Genomic DNA, 22,355 nt, shown 5'->3' on the forward strand with positions numbered 1-22,355 from the left:
GAATAATACTACTTATCTACAGTAATTTATAAGTGTGTTGTGAGGTTTCACTTATCATTTATTTATTACTTCAAACATTTTAAAATGCAATTACAGCTTTGCTTTGCATGGTGCTTTGCATGCCTATTGCATAAAATAAAAACCACAGCATAAAAACATCCACCACAGCTCACATCCTCCTCAACTGCCTTATCAAAAAGGGGAAAAAATAGATTCTGCAGCATGCCTGGAAGGCTAACAAATCTGAATTCTGGCTAACCAAGTTGGGGAATAAGTTTCAAAATTGAAGACTGCTCCCTGAGACCATCCTGTCAGGTGCTCTATCTCATTTATATTCAGAGAGATGCAGGCCAAGTTAATGAATGTTTGTAAAGTGTTTTGAGATTCCCAGATGAAATAGGTCATATAAATGCAACAGAATATTACTAAATTACATTCCACTGTTCAAAACTTAGAGTTATTTAAAATATGGATTGTGGTTCACTTTACAGTATATTGTCAAAGACTTTGAACAAGTGGAAATATTATTCCCACAGATATAGTTTCTATTTGTTTTCATCTCATTCCAGATGATGACTTTCCTAAAAAAATAATAGAAGGACATGGGGCACTGCTTATTTGACAACACAGACACCAGTGGAGAATATAAAGAATGCAGTAAATATGAATTAAGATAATTTTATTTTCCTTATCGCTCAGAAACTCTACTAGATTAAATTCTAGCTGAAGAAGTAACCCCAAATTACATTATTTTCTTTGAGTGAACAATTATGGATTTTAAACTTTTAATGCTGCTATATGGATAAAATGGAAAAACAAATATATTATTTCAGAAAAAAGAAAAGGAGTACTAGTGGCACCTTAGAGACTAACCAATTTATTTGAGCATAAGCTTTCGTGAGCTACAGCTCACTTCATCGGATGCATTCAGTGGAAAATACAGTGAGGAGATTTATATACACACAGAACATGAAAAAATGAGTGTTATTATATACACTGTAAGAACACTTTCCTCACAGTGTGTACGATAACACTCATTTTTTCATGTTCTGTGTGTATATAAATCTCCTCACTGTATTTTCCACTGAATGCATCCGATGAAGTGAGCTGTAGCTCACGAAAGCTTATGCTCAAGTAAATTGGTTAGTCTCTAAGGTGCCACAAGTACTCCTTTTCTTTTTGCGAATATAGACTAACACGGCTGCTACTCTGAAACCTGTCATTATTTCAGAAAAAATGCATCTGCGCTCTGTGCTAATCACTTATAGAATAATGTATATATGAAAAGTATGTAACAATAATAATAAAATCTTATAGAATGATTGTTTTATAACAAAACACTTCCTGCCTCTGATGTGTAACATTTTCAATTCCTCAGTCATTCTTATAATACTTAGAAAAATCTTTGGACATGAGATAGATCTTCCAGGGTTCCCTAAAAGTCAAAGGAATTAAGCACTGTCAGGTCATGGGTGCATTCCAGAGACAAAGATTCCTTACTGAAAATGCACCCCAAGCAGTCCCTCCTATTTCAGTGGAAGAGTGGTTAGCTCAAGTGCCTCAGTCGACCTATCTGTTGTGGTGTCGCAGCAGAAGAAGGGTAGCTCCAAACCAACCTTCTGGGAAATCCCTATTGATTCATTTTATTTAATCCCCAGTTGCACAATCTTTACAAAACTGACAGCCAGACTGACAACTTGGTTGAAGCCAACAGGCCATATTTACACAAAATTACAATAAATTTCTATCAGTTTGTATTCCTCATTGGTCATTTACAATGAAACAGACTGTGAATACTTTTTAAAATATATGTTTTACTAACCATAAATCATGTTTTCTTGCTTGTTCTTCCTTCCCCATATTTCCTATTTCATTTTCGCTCCTTTACTTCTCTCACACCATTTCTTTTTTCTCCCTCTTTTACTCTCCATTAGATTTTTTCTTCTATTTCACCTATCATGTTTCCTCTGTTAACTAACACCTACTCTTGTCCCCTATGGTCTTAAATCCCTTCCCGTACATTCTGTCTTCTCCTGTCTCCCTCCAGCTTTCATTCTTGAATCTTTCTTTTCTAGCTTCCTCCTCAACCCACTCATTGTTATCTCTCTTTGCCTCTCCATTTCCAAAGTACCCTCTCTTCCCCAATCATTCCTGTTCCCCCCACCTTTTTCTTGTTTCTCCACTCATCTTCAACAGCGGTTCTCCTCAAGGCTCAGGCTAATCATGTGTCTGAAAATGGAGATCCCTCTCCCTTGACAGCCAACTGCAAGCATTTTGATAGAAAAATTAGTTTGGACCTGGATATATCACCTTATACAAGGGTTGAAGTTCATTTAGTCTGTTAATTTGCTTCTGTACTTCTGCTAAGCAAAGTTAAAGGCCAATCAAACTTTGTAAATGAACTCAGCTGTAGACTGATAAAACTAGAAATTGAACTGAAACTAAAACTTTTATTGAGTGGTTGATATGCCAACATGAAATCCACTAAATTCCTTTTCCCCCTCTATATTAGACACATGTTAATAGTTAACAAATTCTGCACCTAAAAAGCATAATTAGCATTTTTAACAGTTATGGGTTTTCTGTCATCAAAAATTCAACTGTTCCACATGGTCATTTAACAATACAGCACAACTTTAAAACACTTTTTTCACATGCATATATTTAGGAAAAAGCTTTAGAGAGAAAATTGAACTGGGAAACACGCACTTCAAAATAAAAATAAATAAATAAATATTGAATTTAAGAGAAGATCCCTAAAGGAACAACTATCAGAAACTTGCCAACATATAATTTCTTTAATCTAAGTAAATAATACCACCAGTATGCTAAAAGTTTTCAATAATCGTCAGACTCTCTGATGTGGGATAGGAGAAAGCACAGACTCCAAAAGAAAGACAATGCTTTTCAGATCTTGAAAATATTTTGGAGTTCTTGACGGAACTTTTTCCAATTTTTCCACATCTTTTTTCAAGCATGGACACAAGGATGAGACACAGTGCTCCAGTAATGGTATCATTAATGCCATACCTAGAGGTAATATGATCTCCCTACTACTACACAATATTTCCATTTATACGGCTCGTTCAACCTCTAAGTTACAGCATCATACTGTTAGCTCCTGCTCAGCTGGTTGTCTATCCTGACTCATGAGTTTTCCTCGTTGTCACTGCATTCCAGGAGACAACCCCCCATCCTATTAGTATGACCTACATTCTTTGTTCTTAGATGTCTGACCTTAGATTTAAATGGTTAAATACACATGTTGAAATAAGCCCTCCTTACCAAGTGATCCAGGTCAGCCCGTAAAACTCACCTCTCTCCATTGTTATTTACCACTTCAAAAAAATTTATTTCATCTGCAAATTTTACCAGCAATGATTTTATATTTTCTTTCAGTTGCTGTTTGTTTTTGTGTGTGTGATCTATCAATTAACAGTTTTTAATTCACTTAATATGCGCTATCTTGATTTTGTATAGTGCTATTTTTTTTATATCAGAATGCCGTTCAGGACTAAGTTAAATGCCTTACAGAAGTCTAAGTATTATGTCAGCAAGGTTACTTTTATCAATCAAACTTGTAATTTCATCCAAAGATTACATCAATTTTGGTTGATAAGACCTATTTTCCATAAAACCATGTTGATTGCCATTTATTATGCCACCATCCTTTAATTCTTTACTGATTGCACCCCATAATCAGTCTTTCTGATTATCCCAGGATCGATGTCAGGCTTACCAGCCAATAGTTACCCAGGTCATCCTGTTTACCCTTTTAAAATATTGGGGCAAAATTAGGTGCCTCCTCCCCCCCAGTTCAGTGGAACTTCCACAGTGTTCCAAGAATTGTTAAAAATCAACATCAGTTGGTCAGAGAGCTTGTTGGCCAATTCTTTTAATATTTTTGTACAAATTATTCATTACTTCTGATTTAAAAGTATTTATCTTTAATAGCTGCTGTTTAATATCCTCCCTAGTTATTGCTAGAACAGAGATTATCACTGTAAGATATTAATGCATCATCCTGCTTCTTCTCCAATACAGAACAAATATTTATTGAATATTTCTGCCTTTTCTACATCATGATTAACAGTTTTACCATCCTTACCTAGTATCAGATCTACACCATTGCAAGGTTTATTAGTTTCAGATATATTTAAGAATTCTTTCTTATTGTCTTTAACCTTATTGGCAACAGATTTTTAATTGACAACTTAAGCTTCCCGTATCAATTGCTTTTCCTAACTGCTGATTTGTACTCATTTCTATCGGCTCCCTCATTTTCCCATTTGTTATGGATCTATATAGAGACTGTTACTTTCACCTCCCCTCCCTTAACAGGTGGTGTTTTGGGTTGTTTTTTGTTTTGTTTTTGTAACCAAAGAAGCTTAGAGGTTATTTATTTATTTAATTTACTGAGATTCATAGATTCATTGATAGATTCATAGATATTTAGGTCAGAAGGGACCATTATGATCATCTAGTCTGACCTCCTGCACAACGCAGGCCACAGAATTTCACCCACCACTCCTGCAAAACACCTCACACCTATATCTGTGCTACTGAAGTCCTCAAATAGTAGTTTAAAGACTTCAAGGAGCAGAGAATCCTCCAGCAAGTGACCCGTGCCCCATGCTACAGAGGAAGGCGAAAAACCTCGAGGGCCTCTTCCAATCTGCCCTGGAGGAAAATTCCTTCCCGACCCCAAATATGGCGATCAGCTAAACCCTGAGCATATGGGCAAGATTCATCAGCCAGATACCCAGGAAAGAATTTTCTGTAGTAACTCGGATCCCATCCCATCTAATATCCCATCACAGGCCATTGGGCCTATTTACCATGAATATTTAATTACCAAAACTATGTTATCCCATCATACCATCTCCTCCATAAACTTATCGAGTTTAATCTTAAAGCCAGATAGATCTTTTGCCCCCACTGCTTCCCTTGGAAGGCTATTCCAAAACTTCACTCCTCTGATGCTTAGAAACCTTTGTCTAATTTCAAGTCTAAATTTCCTGGTGGCCAGTTTATATCCATTTGTTCTTGTGTTCACATTGGTACTGAGCTTAAATAATTCCTCTCCCTCCCTGGTATTTATCCCTCTGATATATTTATAGAGAGCAATCATATCTCCCCTCAGCCTTCTTTTGGTTAGGCTAAACAAGCCAACCTCTTGGAGTCTCCTTTCATAAGACAGGTTTTCCATTCCTCGGATCATCCTAGTAGCCCTTCTCTATACGTGTTCCAGTTTGACTTCATCCTTCTTAAACATGGGAGACCAGAACTGCACACAGTATTCCAGATGAGGTGTCACCAGTGCCTTATATAATGGTACTAACACCTCCTGATAGGTGTTACAGCTGATAGGGTAATGCCATTTTAATAATGATTTTTTCTATGATATGCTTCCCAGCTCATCAGAGTTGCATCTCTTGTAACATGGATCTATCCCAAATCTTCATAAGATCCATAATGTCTCTAACAGTTCTTATTTGAGTCTACAAAATTCCTTGAATAGAATTTAAAACCCAAAACCAAACAGAACAGGAGGGGGAGCCAGAGTCTTTTCTGCTATTGACTCGCGTTCTTCAATGAGAACTATATTTTGATTGATTTATATAAATCTTTTCACTAGATTGACTATAAAATATTTAAATTCAAAAGAATTCTGTAATTTGGATACTGCTGCTAATGCTTCATAGAGAAATAGAGCATTTTTAAAGCAGTACAGAAATGACAGGTCTTATTAAGATGTTAGTTAATCACAATCTCAGTTTTGTGAAGTCTTTACATTTTGAATTGTATTCACAAAATTGTTTCAATTGTTGCTTTTCATATACTTTTGGCAAGTATGTTTTGATTTCTTTTTCAAAAATGTATATTATATGCCAGATATATTTTAGATGTTGTAAGGTACTCAGCACAAGATAACTGGATGCTTTTCCATTGTAAGGAAAGAATTCATAACAGGTAATAATAGTCTGACAAATGTTTTAAAATTCTATTTAAAATTGTTCAAATGGAAACCAGAGATGAGTTCAACAATTCTATAAAATAATCAGAGACACAACTGATATTATGTATTAGCTAAGGTCTGATAAGAATTTTCCCAAAAAAGATTTTAAAGATGGGAAAAGCTGGTAACAAAATAAATGTCTTTAGTTCTATAGCATCTATCTCTCACTCAGTCTTTAAAGAAGGCTTTCTGAGAAGGATCAAAAGCAACATGAATAGAACATTTATCTTCCTGAATAAACTGAAAGGAAGAATTCTAGTCATATATGTGAGGAAAGAATGGGGTCTTTATTTTCACTAGACAACCTTTGACCTTTATAAGGAAGGACTGTAAGAACACATTTTGAAATTAAAAAAAGTTGTTTTAATCCATATGAGACAGAAAAGGTCATAGTGGGATAAATTTCCATGACATTGTTTATTGCATTTCTATAGTTCATCTCCAAGCTCAGTACAGCAGTCCATAAGAGATCTTGTAAGAAACAACAGTAGCTAATGTTTTACTCACTCCAGCTCCTTGTGAGTCTGGTTCAGAGCTCAGATATGAAGGGCTGTTTAGAGTTTCTTGTTTTCTGTGACAAAGACTAGATGTTGTAATCAGAAAGTTCAAGGAACTTTGGAAATGAGAAGTGAATGAGTGTATGTTTCTAACAAAGCTCTCTTAGAGCCACTCACTCTTCTAAAGAGATTGAAGCCTATTAGAATAGGTGATCTACTGGTCCATATTAAAGTCTGAACCCCACTATGAAAAAAAATAGCACTGTAGTAAATCCATACATTTTGTATGCCTCCTCAAAGACAGACAGTCTGAAATTATACAAGTAGTTTTTACTGACTGCATTTCATTACATATTTACATTAGTGAAATGTTTAGGTTAAGTAACCAAGGGCTCAAAAGTCAACAAATGCAAAGATAACACTGAACTTATAGCATTTACTATCTACACCAGCTGAATATAAGCAGTTTGGTTTTTACTTCATCTGAGCTAAGGATGGTCCCAGGGTTCAAACCCTGCTGTCAGCACATTCAATTGATTGTTACAGTTATACAATAGATTTTGTAATAAAAGAAAAATAAAACAAAAAATTAACAGGAAATTGCTGACAAAAACGATGTTAAAAGATGTTCTGTGGAAAAAGACGTGATAATTCAACTGAAGACTGTATCAAAATGCATATGTATAAGGGGCAGAATTCAAGTTGCCCAAACAACCTTAATACTGCCATTTCCTTTCATTTGATTGCTTTGCAAAATTAATAAAATTATTTTAACACACTTTCTAATGTAAAACATAAGACCAATAATATTTTTTTAAATACCACTCGTAAGATAATGGATTCTACAATGGATTCTAAAGTAACAGCAAGGAAGGAAAGGGATGAATTTTGGGAGCTGCAAGACACGGCAACCATGTTATCAAGGCTAAAGCACACAGAGAGTAAAAACACAAAATTGTAGTAAAATGTGAAACTGAATCCCGGCAACATGATTCCTAATAGGAAAACAATAATGACAAACTTGGGGAAGTGGTCAGGAAAATCCCATTCTCACTAAAACTAATCTCAATATTGCAGTCTGAATGCCTGCCTAAACTCTAATACCACACACTGCCATGCAATATACTGTAATTTCCACCTCATTATGGCCACAATTGCACATGAGCATGCCCCCTTTTTGTACTGCTGCAAGTAAACACGCTGTTGAGACCTGTATCTGCTGTTCACTGCATTTCTGCAACTGAAGAGAGAGTGCAAAGAATCTTCAGTTCTCACCCTCTCATATAAATAAATAAATAAATAAATAAATAAGAAAATTCAAAAATGAAAACTATATTAAACTGGAGTCAAGGCTTAAGTGTGTATCAGTAACATAAGGGTAAAAATATTACAGGGTTTTGTAATATTTCCAAAACCAAGCATTACACACCAAGGTATGTCAAAGTCAAAGTTACATTTAAAAGAAAACTAAAAATATTAAAAGTGTGAAAAGTGTGATTTGGATTCTTGATAATCACAACACCTCCCTAGTGTGCTTTACTGTGGAAGTTACTGATGCATACACTATACATTAACTCCATCCTGATGTTGTCTTTTGTCTAAAAATAAACGGCTGATCAAACACTTCAGTTATTAGCAAACTGAAGTCAAACCTTCATCAGTGCTATTTCAGTAATGACCAGTTCTACTACTCTCACCTCAAAATCAAAATGCCAAATGCAGAAACAATTGTGTGTATTTTAATCACTAATATCAACCTATACAATACATGTACCCATGTCATTGACCAGTAAAGCTTCTATTAACTTCATGTTGTTTAAAATTTGCATTTGATATTTTTGTCTAAAACAATCTCAAAAAGGTGACGTACTAAACACAACTCTGAACATTTTGTTTTTATTTTAAGAAACTACACTGATAGCATGTATACTACAAACTAACGGATTCATCAGTACCGGTGATATCTATTATATGTCTCCCCACATTCTTCATATCATTCCACTTATATGTTGTTCTTTACATACCAATACAAATTTATGTATGTTTTTAAATTACTTACACACATATAAACTACCTTCAGAGAATGTTAAAAAGCCCAGTGACTCAAACTAGGAAAAACTAAAATTAAGGTAGCTAATGCTTAATGCACCCCCCTTGTTTGAATGCATTATGACAGTCTTTAAAAACATTATCACATACTATTTTCCCACAGGATTAGGTAACTATGGAACCAATCCTGTAAATGTACACACAGAGTAAACGACTTCAGTGGAACTCTTCACAATGCTTAAATTTAAGCATGTGTTTAAATCAACCAGATTCTCCTAAAAAAAAAACACAAAAGTGAGAGCCACAGAATTGATGTCAGTGGAACTATGACAATTTACATCAGCTGAAGATATGTCACATAAATTATATACACATAAATTAGGATATGCCTACTGAACTGACAACACCCTGAAGAATAAAGAATGCAAAGTGGCTAAAAGGCGAAGAGACATCTTACAAAAAGGATAGCCAGGAAAACACATGGGATTAGGTTTGATATTTCTGATGTACTGTGTGACCTGGACTAGCATTTTTAAATAAGAAAAACAAAAATGTTGGACAACAGGCAATTATAGTAAGAAAATACTAAGTAGCTATGGCTTTCTTTAATCATCACTTCATAATAATAAAATAATTAAATATTTATATATATATATCTATATCTCTCAGTCATCTGTCTCCGAAATGAATCAAGAATCTTTTGGATCAACATTAGAACCATAATCCAGAGTAAGAAAATTATCTTTATTCTTGAACTGGGAAACAAGAAGGATTTTTGCATTTTCATAGTCAAAAACTATACAATGCTTTTTGGTGGTCTTTACTTAACCCAAGATTAAACTAATATACTTCATTGCTTGTAAAGATAATAAGACAAAATAATATAATGAAGAAGACCAGGACTGAAACTGTATACAATCCCAAGGTGATAATTCTCATTTTATGAACTAAACAGCTTACATGTAGAGCTGACTACATATGGAGTAGTACAGTATTACTGTACAGAAGTACAGTGCTTCTGATTCTCACCACCCTTACAGAAACCTATACAATGTTGTAATTCCACGAAATTAACTGATATTACTCCTTATGTATGCTGGTGTAAGTGAAATCTCCATTATTCTATGTGGGGCCCCAGACCTTATTTACTGCACAATATTCAAACCGTGCCCTGAAGAAAGAGCAATTAAATTCCTCATGGGCTTTTCTATGGCACTCATCACAACAGTATCTAAATGCTTCACAAAGATTAATATACTTATTTTTACGATAACCCTGTGATGTTAGGGAATATTATCCCCATTTTACAGATGAGGAACTGAGGAACAGAGAGATTAAGTCAGAAGTATCCACTAATTTTGAATGGTCAATCTGAGATGCCAAGGAGTTGATATTTTTCAGATGTTTAGCATTGTATAGCACTTTATATGCTGAAAGCACAACTACCATTGACTTCAGTTGCAGCTATGAGAGCTCAGTACTCTTGTAAATCAGACCACAAAGTATCAAGTTAGGAAACCAGAAAATAAGGAACACACGTTTAGTGAACACCTGTGAAAAATCCAGTTTAAGTAATTTTCCTAGCATTACATACAAACACTGGGGAAGAGGCAGAAATAGAATCCAGTTCTCTAGGGCAGCATTTAATTGCCTTAACCATGAGACCATCCTTTCTCTTCCTGCAATCCCCTGCCTCATTCAGTACACACCTTCCAACTTTTTCATCAGCTGAAGCAGAGGTCCTCCAACAACGGCCCCCTTTACTGCACAACCCAGATTCATCTTCAGAGTAAGTCCATCCTGTGCACTGAATGAGGCAAGGGTTCGAGGAAAAAAATAGCATGTGATCATGTAATTAAAGACTGGATCATAATGCATATGCACAAGGAGGCTGGATTAAGGTTGCATGAGAACTGTAATTTGTATGTGTGTAATCTCCTAGATTTTTGAAAAGCAAACAGAAATAACGGAAATTTCATTACATGGCACCATATTGACCCCCTCTCATGGTTCATGAGCAGGATGGAACCTTGAGATCCACCGCACAGACCTCTGCTGCTTGAGCTAAGCTCGGAAGTGATAGCAGTAGTAGATTGTCATCCTCTGTGTGGACCAGTGCAAGAGGGTATGGGACACTTTCCCATTGGGTTTCACAGATATTTGCTGACAGCAAAGTGACACTCAGGAATCTTGGGCTGCAGGCTCTGGTGCACTATGTGCTTTAATGGGCACAGGCTCTTCTACATATTCCCCTTAAGAACAACTCCTCCTGCCCTGTCCCTTCCAACCCCTCTCTCCCCCAGTCCAGCATCACATAAGTAGAGAGTAGCAGAGACAAAACTGAGTTTTCCTGTGAGACATTCACCTGTATTAAACACAAGATCACACTTTCTTTTACTTCAGTCCCCTGCCTCATTCACTACCCACCTTCCAACATCTGCTATAAATGAGGCAGGGATTTGACAAACAGCCCTGATTTATACACAACCCTGATTCACTCCCAGAGTGCTAATGAAACAAGGGTACTGTGGAAAAATATAGTAAATGAAGACTTTATCATAACAAATACACAGAAGGAGCTGAATTAAGGTTGAACGGGCAACCTAAATTCTGGTATTTCCTAAATGAAGATTACTTACTTGTAACTGGAGTTACTTGAGATAACTCTGCATATACACACTCGGGGTAACACATCAAGTGGTGCTGCATAACAGTAGAACCTTCTCCCAGTGCTTGTAGGCACACACGTGCCTCTTCCTGCACCTCCCCTCAGCATCAGCAAATGCTCTGACATCAGGTATAAGTAAGGGGGCACAGCTCCTTCTATTCTTCTGTTCCATACACTGCTGACCCAGAGAAAACTAAGGTAGGACTCCCAGAAAGAGGGGAAGGGGGACAGAAAGTGTGAGTATGCAGAGTCATCTTGAAGAACTCGGGTTACAAGCAAGCGACCCTCATTTCTTCTTTGAGTGGTTCTGCATATCCCCTGTTATAGATAGTTTGGCTAGCAGTTTTTGAAACTCTGGGAGGTTGGAACAGAGTCCTAATTAAACAACAGCTGAAGCACAACTCTGCTAAACTTAGCATCTACTGTAGAAACCAAATTCAAAGCATAACGTTTCGTAAACATATGAGCTGACTTCCAAGTAGCAGCTTTACAGATTTCCTCAATGGGAACATGTTTAAGACAAGCAAAATATGCTATGTGCTAGTGCAAGAAGATCTGATTCCAGTAGGCAGAGGAACTGCTGCTAACTTGTAATAGTCAATAATATATTGCTTTACCCCTCTGAAAATAGTTTGAGAAGATACATGATAACCAATATCATTCCTAGCAGGAGAAATAAATAACCTAGCAGACTTCCTAAAATCTGTAGCTCTAATGAAATAATATGCTAGAATCCTTATACTATCTAAAGTATGTATGATTTCTCTTTAACAACATATATAACTTTAGAAAGTACACTGGTAAATTCATTGACTGATCAATGTAAAATTCAGATAGTAGTTTTGGTAAAAATCTGGGATCATGTCTAAGAATCATGTCATCTTTATGAAAAATAGTAAAAAAGACAAGTCTGCCATCATGAATGAAATTCACTCACCCTCCTCACTGACGAAATAGCAAAAAAAAATCTGTCTTAATAAATAAAATCAAGAACACTCTGACAACAGTTCAAAAAGAAGCTTCATAAGCATAGATAAAACCAAATTAAGATCCTATGCTTGAACCTGGTCTCTTAAGGGGTGGGGGGGGAATACTTGTTAGATAACCCTTCAGAAACCTTTAAACTCTATCATGCACAAAAAATGATCTATCATCAATCAAGACATGATAAGCTGAGAGAACCACCAAGTAAACTTTTAGAGAGGAATTAGATAACCTCTCAGAATTTACACACACCAAGTATTCCAAAACACAAGGAATAGAAGCAGAAACTGATGACTCAGATTTTCCCTGCATCCAAGAGACAAATCTAGTCCATTTCAAATTATAATATTTCCTCAAACTGTTCACAGAGTTAAGCAATACATTGTGAACCAACAAAGAACATGATTGTTCAACAGGCCATCAGATGAAGAGACTGGGGATACGGACAAAGCCGTGGTGCTGAGAGAACCAGTCTAGAGACAAGGAAAACAGTTTATTCAGCCCCTCTGACAGCTGAATCAGGTTCATATACCATTGCTTTCTGGACCAGGCTGGTGTAACCAGGATCAACCTCATCTCATCTGTCTTATCTTCCTCACCACTTTATGAATGAATGGAAAGAGGGGGGGGCATACAGAAGGCCCTCTTCCCAATGCATTGGGAAAATGTCTGACATGGACCATCTGTTGTTTCCTGCTCCCAACAGTTTTTGTTGATCCTGGTTGCAAACAAGTCCATGACAGCTGATCTCAACTGGAGAAGATCTCTTGAATCACCTAATCCTTCAATGGCCATTCATGGATCTCACAGTTGTCCCTGTTGAGTTGATCTGCGAACACACTGCTTTCCCCTGCTAAAGGCAGAGCCACTGGATAGATGTTGTATAGCACCAACCCCATAAACTGGTTACCTCAGCACACAACAGAGCATGTCCCTGCTTGTTGACATAACTCATAGCCACTGTGTTGTTCATCACTACTAACACAACTTTCCCATTTATAAGAAGAAGAAATATTTGAGACCCAGGCTAATCATCCTCTATTCCAATACATTTATGTGCAGATTATTTTCCTGCAATGTCCAGTGACACTGAACTGACAGAGACCCCAGGTGAGCTCCCCATCCATTGTTCAATGCATTGGAGATTATTGTGACCAATGATGAGGGAAAAAAACTTTTTTCAGAACGTTGGCTCTGTTTGTCCACCAAATCAAAGATTCTACAGTGTTCTGTAGCATGCTGATTGTGGTGGGGCGGTGCCCCACCCCCATGCCAGATTGGGCTACAACAGGCCAGAGCGGCTGCACAAGGTGGCAGCCAATCAGGGAGGGCCTGCTAGAGAGTCAATCAGGGCCAGTATTACAGCTAGCCAATCAGGACTAGGCTAGGCCCTATATAAAAGCTGCCCAGGAAGGGAGCAGGCAGCCTCTCCCAGGCTTTCAGAGGGTGAAGGTCTGTCTCCTCCTGTGTAAGGAGACTAGCACCAGGGACAGTGCAGCACAGAGCTGGGCAGGCGGGGGAGCAGAAGGGAACTCCCGCCCGGTATTTGCCAGGCTGCAGGCCCTGAGAAAAAGGGCCTAGCCAGTGCAAAGGGGCCAAAGGGGGAATGGCCCAGGGAGAGAGACGGACAAAGGGAGAGAAGGAGGGAAGGCAGGAAGACTGCCGCCAAAGGGTCCCTAGGTCGGGACCCAGAGAAGAGGGCGGGCCTGGGTCCCCCTCTTCCCCCTTGCACTTCCACTTGGCCATTAGGACTGGCCATGGCAGACTGCACCAGACCCCTGCCAAAAGGGGTGAGACTTTGGGTTGTGGTTGGCCATTGTGGCTGGGGTGAAGAGAAGGACAGCTGACAACCCCAAAACCCCCAGAAGGGGGTGAGACTGGAGCAGTGGGCACTGCCGGAGGGCAGTGTCCTGAAGAGGATGCTGCAAGCTGGGAGCAATGTGGGTCGAGATGCCAATCTAGGGCAAGAGACAGATGGGACACCACTGGCAGAGGGCACTCCATGTGAACTGAGCTAATTCCCAGAGTGAACAGCAGGAGGCACTGCGGTGGTGAGTCCCAACCCCGTCTCACTGATTAGCATGTGAAGATTATCCAGGTTAGGTTTAAGCCAACCAATGTTAAACCAAGCAAAGTTGCATTGGCCTCCTTCTGAGATGAGCAAAGGGAGTGATAAATTCACTCCAATGAGACCCATTAGATCTAAAAAGAATATTAATGTCTGTGTTTAATAAGGATTAATCTCCAAAATAGATCACACGATGTTCAGAAATCTTTCCTCTGGAAGGAAATCCCTTCCTGCTTCTAAGCAGTACCAATCCTATAAAGAGGATTCTCTAAGTTGGGCAGAGATTTGATTTCTTGACATTTAGAAGTCCTACATCTATAACAAGGGAAGTTATAAACTGAACGTGAGGCAACATATCCTCATGTGAGGTTGACTTCAGCAGCCAGTTGTCTAAGTACGGGTAAACAACAATACCATGTTTTCTGAGATGTGCCACTACCACAGAAAGGCACTTTGTAAATACACTTTTGTGCTGTAGAAAGCCCGAATATTGGGAACTTGTATTGAAAATGTCCCTATCTCACCATGAAAACAGGTACTTCTGATGATTTGGCCAAGTAGAAATATGCACCCTTTTAATCAAGAGTTGAGAACTAATCCATGCTTGTGAGGAGGGAATGATGGAGGCTAGAGTTAATATTCAAATCGGAAACTTCTAGATGAACATGTTCAACTTTCTTAAATCTAAAATTGGATGGAACCCCCACCTTCCCATATATTCTGAAGAAAAAATATCTTTAATAAAACCTTGACCCCGTACATTTTCAGGAACTTCCTCTACAGCTCCTATTAGAAGCAATTTGTGAACTTATGACAGAAGAACAACTTCATGAGATTGTTCCCTGAAATGGGAAGGATAGGAAGCAGTGTTTGGAACTGTATTGTATCACACTTTTCCATTATTTCTAGGATCCATTTCCCTGATGTCACAAGACTGCTGACAAAATAGGGAAGCCTGTCTCCAAACAAAAGATAGGAAGGAATTTTGCAAGCTGGTCCACAACTCTGGACCCACATATCAAATTTGAAACCATGTATTCAAAGAAGATGATGAGAACACAGATTGTTTTGAATTCAGTCTACTACAAATATTGAGACTGAGACTAAGTTGGCTGTTGAAGTTGTAGTTGCTGCCAACTATGAGTCAAGAAATATGAAGATAGTGGGTAAAATTGCCTCGGATAGAAAAAAAAAGAAATAGATGGTCTCATTTTAGAAGAAAAATATAAATCAAGTGATCAAGCGGTAGATCTGGTCTCCTTTAATTTCTCAAAAAAAATCATCTGGTTTGTTACTAAAAAAAAACATTGCCCTGAAAACAGAGTTCCTCAACTTTAAATCTAGCATTCATAGCCAACAAAGAAGATCTTAATCATGCATGTCTTCTAAGGATGACAATAGATGCCCTGGCCATTGAGTCAGAAGCATCAAAAGAAGCCCCAAGGTCACGTTTCGCTATGTTCTGACCTTCTGTTATGATTGAATTGGCAAGTCTCCTCTGACCATCCTATAAGTCTTGAACAAACGTAGCCATTTTTTCCCCACAGATGAAACTGGTATCAGGACAATACAACTAGTAACTGGCTTTAATACCCAATGACAAAAAAGAGAGAACTTTCCTCCAATGGGAATCCAGCTTCTTTCATTCTCTATCAGCCGGACTTGAATGGGCTTGAGCAGATCTAGATCTGTTACTTCCTGCTGCAACCACCAAAGAATGAGGTGGGGCAGTATGAAAATATAACCACCTTTCATGTGGGAGCTGATACAGTTTTTCTACTTTCTTACAGGTGAAGGCAGGAAGCAGGAGAAGTGCAAACTGCTTTAGCATGTTGCAAAAGTCCATCCAAAATAGGTAAAGATAAAGACTCCTACTTCAACAATCTCCTAAGATGTCAAATACTGGATGTGATGTTTCTTCTTCTAAAGCAACAGAAGGTAAGTTCAAAGTAGATGCCATTTGATCCACCAACTGACAGAATTGTAATGCATCCCTTGAAGGAGATAAAGCAGAAATAATGCCCACGTTTTCATCAGAAGGCATTTCTGGCTCCAGTTCTGAATCCGTTGTTATTTCAAGAGAGGAACCAATTCCTCTTCTTCCTCAGAGAATGTACCAGGTAATATGGGGTGCGCTGCTGACAGAACCAGGGGCAATCCGACTTGAAGAGACCATTGCAACCAGATTCTTCATAGCTTGAGCTTCACCATCCAGTCAATGGGCTGTGGACTACTGAAAAATTCTTGAGACAGGGTCCAGTAAGTCTCCCCAATAGTTAGGATCTGGAACAAACTGTCCATAAGGCTGCATCGCCGTAACTTACGTCGACTTAACTTTGCAGTGTAGCTGTAGCCTTAGTGAATATCCCAGCCAAACCTGAACGGAATTTCACAGGGGAAAGAAAAGCCACCTCATTTGCCTCAGGGCTTTCTCTCTGCAAAGGCATACTGAAAACAACAGAGGTGGAAGATCTTCTAAAACAAATAATAAAGACTGCAGAATCTTTTAAAATGGAAAGTGTAAGGAAATCTAAATACAGACATGACTTACCTGCTTTCCCTAAAATAACTTATCTAATTAAACTATTTCACACATAATTGAATGTTATTGCTAAATGTCATACCTACTCTTCATTTTCATATCATTATAATTTTCTTATTATCTATATTACTTTTCTTCTCTTTTGGGAGGGCTTTTGATACTCATGTAAAATAATTTCTAATTTAAAAATTGCATATCTTAGAAACTATTTGCAAAATCACAGAAGTTAGATATGGAAAAGACATTTAGCTCATCCAATCTATCAAACATTATTTCCCATAAAGTAAAATAATTATGGTCAAGATAAAACATTTGCTATCTTAATTACGCCTGTGGGGCTGTACTTTGAGTGAGTTACCAAGTGCCCTCACCCATCACATCTGTGTTTTTAAAAATTATGGTAATGATAGGTATACAACAATGTAAGAGCTCATAATAATAAAGTGTAAGTATGATACGTTTGGTTAACTTCTGAAAAATATCTAACTCAAAGTGCTGAGAGTGTCAATAAGTTATTAAATTATTATCTGTGAATGAATGAAACACCATCACTTTCCATCTATTAGGTATTGTGTTTATCTGGTGAAGATTCATTTCAGTTAATTAAAGCTGAATCATTAACCTTTACAATTTTGGCAGCTGTAAGAAAGGATAACAAAGAAATAATGACAGTTGTTCAAGAACATGCTCAGAGCAGCATTTATTGCAAGCAGCACAGTATAAAAATAGCTTGTATTTTATTAATGTGTTTAAAAAAAGCAAGTGAAATAATTTGAACAGCAGCAGTTTCCAGTATAACCTAGACATACCCAAGTCATGTTAGGAAGCTCTATATTTAAGACTAGGTTAAGTTTTGCAGTTAAAGCAGGGATTCAACCTGTTATCTATGAAAAATACATTGTATTTTCCAGAAAATTACACTATTGATTTTGAGTATGGAATGAATTTTTGATCATTTACAAGTAACTCTGTTAAGTTTAAGAATTCACTTTAAATAAATAACTTTAAAATGAGTCCTTTAAAAAAAATCACAGGACATTTATTTGTCCCTAATGATCTCAGTAACTGAATAATACATCTCTTCAAACTTCTTATATAGTTAAAACTCACTGAAATCGTCTGCAGAGGCTCCATTTGAAGTTTGTTATTTTTTATTTTCCATGTTCTTTCATAACTGAAAGTTGAGCCTTCAGAATAGACTAAAGACTAATGCTCTACTACAGAGAATTCCACAAAGCACTTTCAAACTGACTGCCACCTCTTATTTTTCTCAACAGGACTGAAGCTCCAGGTTACCCTTAGCAAAGATGGCACTGTCCTCATTCCTCTCACTGAGCTTCTCTGCTTCCTAACGACATCAAAGGTTATCATCTTACTTGAGGACGGCCTGGCTTCACTCTCATTTGGAACAATGGAAAAGAGTGGCTCTTCTGAAGGAGGCTACTTAATGGAAGCAGTCCCTTAGATTAAGTCCTGCTGAGAACAATGGGACCTGGTGACTATTTTGAATAAGTTACATGAGTTTCTCACAGATGAAGGTTTTATGTAGCAGCTTCTCCTGACAGAAAGACTTTCAGTTATGAAAAATAATGGCAAAAAATTACCATTTGTCCTAAATATTTCTCTTTAAAACTACTGGTACTTGTTGCACTGTATCTATTCAATAGAGGGGACATGACAGAAAGAGAAACTGGAATGTGTGCATGCAGGGGAATGCTGAGGGGGTGTAAGAGGCAAGAAAAATCTGGAGACAGAAAGGAAGGGGAAACTGGTTTGTATATTCAGGCTGCACTTCATTCTGCTCTTGTGAAATGAAGCCATAACCCAGCTGAACTGGCCAGTATACTCTAGCTGCTTTATGCTGTTCCAAAGAGCACTTCATGCATTATGTGCATACCTACACGAGAGTTATTGTTGCTTCTCACTCAATTTCTGCATTCCATCCAATGGAATGAGTTTGTATAGATTAAGGACAGAGGAGTCCATAGAGGCTTGGTTCCAGAGCAGTGTAAGCAGTTATAGGAGACAACTATAACAGCAGAGCAGCCAACCCACTGCACCTTCATTTAATGGCAGACACTTTATAGGAGAATTCAAAGAAAACTCTGCAAAGTTCACTTCACAGAGTTCCTTGTTTCCTTTTGTTCCCTTCTCCTTCAGGGTTTTACTGTGAAAACATACAATACATCCCTTCGGTAAACAGTTCAATACCGAAAATACTACTGTAGAGAAATTACCAAGTGATTTTCAAATTTAAATAATAATCTTTGTAGCCCACATATTAGTAAACTCTTATCTATTCCATTTAGGCCTTGAACATTCCTAGATTTCAACCTTTAATCTTTGGTGGATTTAATGTAATTTTAGGGAGTTAGACCCCCAATCCTGTACTGGGATACATGTAAGTGCAGGAGTCCAGATAACAGAGCACAATTCAGGATCACTTTTCATTTTCTGGACACACTTTTATTTTTTTCTTTTGAAGTATGTTAGGTGGGCTAGTCAATACTAAGTCAATAGAACACAACAATATACTGTGTACTGCTTATCTCATTCAGTGTGCTGATGTGTGTAGAGGAAGGCAGAGTTTTGTATCACAAATATTCATTTGTAACTACACTGACACAAGCGATGTTGGGGTGGTGAAATGCGGGGTCATGCCCCACTGCATATTTCTACCTTCCATTTATCAAAGCTAAATGTTCCAAGGGGACCCATCCAGAGGGGCTGCTGTAGACTTTGCCTCACAGGACAGTGTGGGTGAGCAAGGCCTCGGGCTACCTCTCACAGGGTCGCCCAGCAGTGAGGAGGCAGCAGGGCCCCCTGGCTGCAGCACTCACCGCTACATGGGGCTGCTTCTCCTTCCCTGCTGCTCGAGTCCCAACATTTCCCACCAGGGCCCTCCCTAGCTATTCTGGGGCCCTACGCAGCCCCCCCTGTGGGGGGTGGGCTAGACTGGGGTACGGGGGGAACTGCCTCCCCAGCACTCACCGGCGGCATGGGTGGGATCAGGCCGCTGCAATTCCTGCCGCTGGTGAGTGCAGGCCCAGCCCTGTTGCAGTCCTCAGAGGCGGGGCTGGGGCGCAGCAGGGGTGGGAAGAGGTGGGGTGGGGGCAGGAAAAGGTGGGGCTTTGGGGAAGGGGTGGAGTGGCGGCAGAGCGAGGGTGAAGCAGGGGTGGGGCCATGGAGAAGAGGCAGGGCAGGGGCTGGAGCAGCACGCAGCTGCACAGGACACCAGGAAATTTGGTGCCCCAAATTTCCTGGTGCCCTACGCAGCTGTGTACTTTGTGTATGGGTAAGGACGGCCCTGCTTCCCACTGCCCTGCTTTGCAGGCTGTCCTGAGGTGAACACCCCATGCCTGTTTCCAGAGGCTGCTCACTTACTTCTACAGCAGGGGCTGTACCCAGGAGAAACTGCTCCCCTTGCACTGCAGTGGGACTTGCCCTGCCTTACATTTAGCAACAGCTTCTATCAGAGGTTTCCAAACTGTGGGGCATGCTCCCCTGGGCATGTTCAGAGGGGATGACTGACAATGCCAGGCACCTCAGGCCAGCCCCACCCGGTGGGGTTTGAGGATGGAGCGTCACCAGGGTTGCCAACTTTCGCATGGCACAAAACCGTACACCCTATCCCTGTCCCTTCCCCAAGACCCCACATCCCCCTCCCTCGGTGGCTCGCTCTCCCCCACCCTCACTCACTTTAACTGGGCTGGGGCAGGGGTTTGGGGTGTGGGAGGGGATGAGGGCGCTAACTGGGGGTGCAGGCTCCAGGGTGGGGCCATAAATGCAGGATTCAGAGTGTGGGAGGGGGCTAGGGTGTGGGAGGGTCTGAGGGCTCTGGGCTGGGGGTGCTGGCTCTGACTAGAGCCACCAGGGTCCCTTTTCAAAAGGGTGTTCCAGTTGAAAGCCAGACACCTGGTCACCCTAAGCATCATCCTCCACCCCCTGAGTCACCTCTGCAGGCCACCCTGCCTGTCTGGGTTAGGGGGTGGCACAACCAAAATTGTAACTCAAGGGGGCCACCACATGGGGCTGGCCTGAGTCACCTGATGTCACCACTCATCCCCACCCTGAATGTTCCTCTGTTCCCCCCAGAGGGGCATTTCCTAGAGTTTTAAAACACCTGTTCTAAATCCAGAGATGATATGTGGGGTTGTCATGTGCCCCTCCAGAACCTTTAAACTGTGCTCCCCTCACGATCAACAGTTTCATGTCACCTCTGTACACTGTGTTTAAAAAGAGGCCCCTCTAAAATTAATGCCAAACTGAATGTCCAAGACAGGAATATCAAAGATAAGGAATGCTTGAGAAATAAGAAAAAAGGATGAGAACACAGTCAGAATAAAAGCAGGGGAATGAAAGAACACACACAAAAAAGTTAGGAGAGAAATACAATATGAAATGGGGGGGGGGGGAACAGCAGAAATAAAATGAACTGTAAAAAGGCAGATGGTCATCAGGGGGTCACTGATATTTACTTTTTAAAAAATTACTTTAAAACATGCTAATTCTGCATGTAGTTAATACATATAACCACAAGTTATTATATTACTTTTATCCAACCCTCAACTTCTGTTTGTTTCACTAGGTTTTTTTCACCCCTTAAACTATAAGCTCTTTGAAACTTTTACTTGCTCTTGTTTGTACAATCCTGGCACAATAGGACTCTTATTCTGATTGAGGCCCCTGGATACTACTCCAGTGCAAATAATAAACATTAATAAGGAAATGTATACAAAGTGTGAACTGTGGCTTCCCACCCATACATATAAATCAAATAGCTAGGTAAGCAAATGAAGTACAAATAAGCAATTAAAAAAAATTACTTGTAGAAAAAGATTTTGAAATTCTGAGACCCTGAGCAAGGTACGATTCAACACTGGGAACAGTGGCAGAATCTGGCCCAAAGGGATCATTTTAGAACATGAATTAAAAATATTTTTTCCAAATAACACAGCTATCATTTGTTATTTGCAATTTTTATCTTGTGAGAGCGGAAAATGTCCAACGTTATTTCTGTACTGATTATTTCGGTCTTTACATTTAAGTGATGCAGCATATTGTGACACCTAAGCTCTATTTTATCATTTTTATTGCAATAAACAAAGAATTAATAACTTTTTCAAAATATATTTTAACAATTAATTCAAAACATCTTGAAATATCTTGTATAATAACAGGCATATTGTGTTCTTTTGCTCCGAGCTCTTATCTTTTCCTGCAGATTATTTTAGCTTAACTGTCAGTGGAGAACAATAGTGTTGTCATGTCTATCCAGAGATGAAATCTTTTAAGAAATAGCTAATATTAGCCCTTTTAAAAATGCATATGATATTTCTGCAAAGAAATCCATATGTACAAAAAAAAAGGTCTAAAATATACATGGCCTGAGAGCCAGGAGCTGCTGTGTTCTAATCCCAGATCTGACACTGATAGGCAGTGTCAAAATATAAAGGGAAGGGTAAACACCTTTAAATCCCTCCTGGCCAGAGGAAAAACCCTTTCACCTGTAAAGCGGTAAGAAGCTA

The 22,355-nt window shown here is 39.0% G+C and overlaps 1 protein-coding gene across 1 annotated transcript in view; it reads right to left on the reverse strand.

Moving 5' to 3' along the window:
* The window catches only part of LRP1B (LDL receptor related protein 1B), a 1,054,628-nt gene that overhangs the window by 301,224 nt on the left and 731,049 nt on the right, over nucleotides 1-22,355 (reverse strand). The gene's annotated exons all lie outside the window — the stretch shown is intronic.

The sequence above is a fragment of the Eretmochelys imbricata genome, chromosome 11 (genome assembly GCF_965152235.1).
Source record: "Eretmochelys imbricata isolate rEreImb1 chromosome 11, rEreImb1.hap1, whole genome shotgun sequence".
Taxonomy (NCBI): domain Eukaryota; kingdom Metazoa; phylum Chordata; order Testudines; family Cheloniidae; genus Eretmochelys; species Eretmochelys imbricata.